We start from the raw sequence: 2,170 nt of genomic DNA on the forward strand, positions 1-2,170 counted from the left end.
GATATTGTTCTGTAGTTTCCACATCCTGTTGGGTCACCTTGCTTTGGGATGGGAACAAATATAGATCTCTTCCAGTCACTTGGCCAAGTGGTGGTTCTCCAGATTTCTTGGCACAACTTGGTGAGCACATCCAGGGCAGCATCTGTTAACTGAAATATGTCAATTGGTATACCATCAATTGGTGGTAGATGAAGATTTAGATGGGGAACAGTCTATCATGTTTATCTTCATGTTATTGCAGGCCAGCAAATGAATCAGCCTCCCACTTAATTGTGCTTTAGGCACACTTTCATCTTTATTAGATCATGATTAGGTTTTCAAGTATGAATATGTTAAGCAGTAAACTTATTATCTCCTGTGCATGATCAGTTTAAGAAAATAATTTGAAAAATCTCGTGTGTGAAAAAGAGAAATTGTTGAATGGTTAAAAAAAGACCCAAAGCAAAAACTCAAAACCACATAATCAACACTCTTGGTACCAACTGTCAGGAAATCAGGCATTGTGTTGCACTGGAAAGTCTGCTCTCACAGACCTCTCAAAAATACTGAAGTACAACAATGTCAGTTTAAAGCCTAGCATGTGTCTGACTCAAGCCATAGTGTTTCCTATCACTTGCTATATATTAGAGACCTGGAAAAATAATAAGGATGACAGAAGAAGAATTGGTGCCTTTGAGTTGTGGTCCTGGAGAAGAGTGCTGAATGGAATACAAAAGAACAAAGAGATATATCCTGGAAAAAAGGCAGCTAGAATGCTCCTTGGATTCAAAGATGGAGAAGCTTCCTTTCTCATACTTTGAGCATGTCGCTAGACAAGGCTATTTCTTGGAAAGGGGCATCATTCTTGGAAAGATGGAGGGTTAACAAGTGAGAGGAAGACCTCTAGTGAGATAAATTGGCATAGAGACTTCCGCAATGAGCTCAGTGTGTCAGAGATGATTGAAGATGGGATAGGACAGGGCAGTATGAATTTTTCTGACTCAATGACACCTAACAACAACAATAAGGAGGAGGTCAAGTGTCTTAGTGTTCATCAGCTAATCAAAAAGCCTGTGATTCAGACCCACCACAGACTCCATGTGAGAAAAGATTAGTGATTTGTTCATGTAAAAATTATAGCGATAGCAGGCAATTCTACACTGACTGACAGGGTTGATGTGAGTCAGAATAGAATGGATGATGAACAATAGTAATAACTATAACAAGACAGAGAAATTACCCACCCACTACACTAATTGTGTCTTAAAAATTCATAAATAGAGAAATGTTTTACTGTTTGGAGGTGTGGTGGAGAGAATAGTTTATGATTTCAGGGATTCTGAACAAGCAATCCTACAGTAAAAACCCAAATTCTTTGCTTTTGTGTCAGAAACACTTCATAATTGACATTTCCTTGGGTTTCTGAGGCTGTAAATCACAAGGAAGAGATTGTTTATGTTTGTTCCAATAGAGTAGTTGGTTTTTCAAACAGTCAGAGTGGTCTGCCCTTTCAAATAGGAGCGTAAACTCCCTAAGGACTAAGTCACCAAAGGTCCTTATAGTAGAAGAACAAAAAAACCCCTCACATTTTCTTATTTAAAAACATACTGTAGAGCTACAGTTATCAAAACAGCCAGGTACTAGTTCAACAAAATATCCAAAGGGCCGTGTAATAGAAGCGAGAGAACAGAAAAAAAAAAATTATTCATTTATGGACATTTGATTTTTCAACAATTGGTAAAAGTCCATTCAGTAAGTGACAAGCATTCCCTTCAACAGATAGTATTAACAAAACTGGTTCTATGCACGCAGAAAAATGAAAACAAACCTTCTCTTTTACACACAAAAAAGATTAAGTTGTATCCAACACCTAAGACTTAAAACTAACACCAAAAAATTCTCAGAAAAAGTAAAAAAGCAGAAAGAAGGGCATAAAATTTTAATGACATATTATAAAATATAACTAGAATGTACAATTAGCAGAAGATATGTAATTGCACTTTATGAAAATTAAGCACATTTATCCTCAAAATTATTTATCAATATAATAAAACCCTCCAAGTTTCAAATTAGAAAATAACATTCAGGAATGACTTATAATGGCCTAATATCTAAAAATAAAAATAGAAAATCTACAATTTAACAATGAAAAATGGCAAATAACCCAATCAAAATGAGCAAAAAAAATAAA

This window comes from Elephantulus edwardii, unplaced genomic scaffold, assembly GCF_000299155.1.
Source record: "Elephantulus edwardii isolate Elephantulus edwardi_28Jun2011 unplaced genomic scaffold, EleEdw1.0 scaffold00010, whole genome shotgun sequence".
Taxonomy (NCBI): domain Eukaryota; kingdom Metazoa; phylum Chordata; class Mammalia; order Macroscelidea; family Macroscelididae; genus Elephantulus; species Elephantulus edwardii.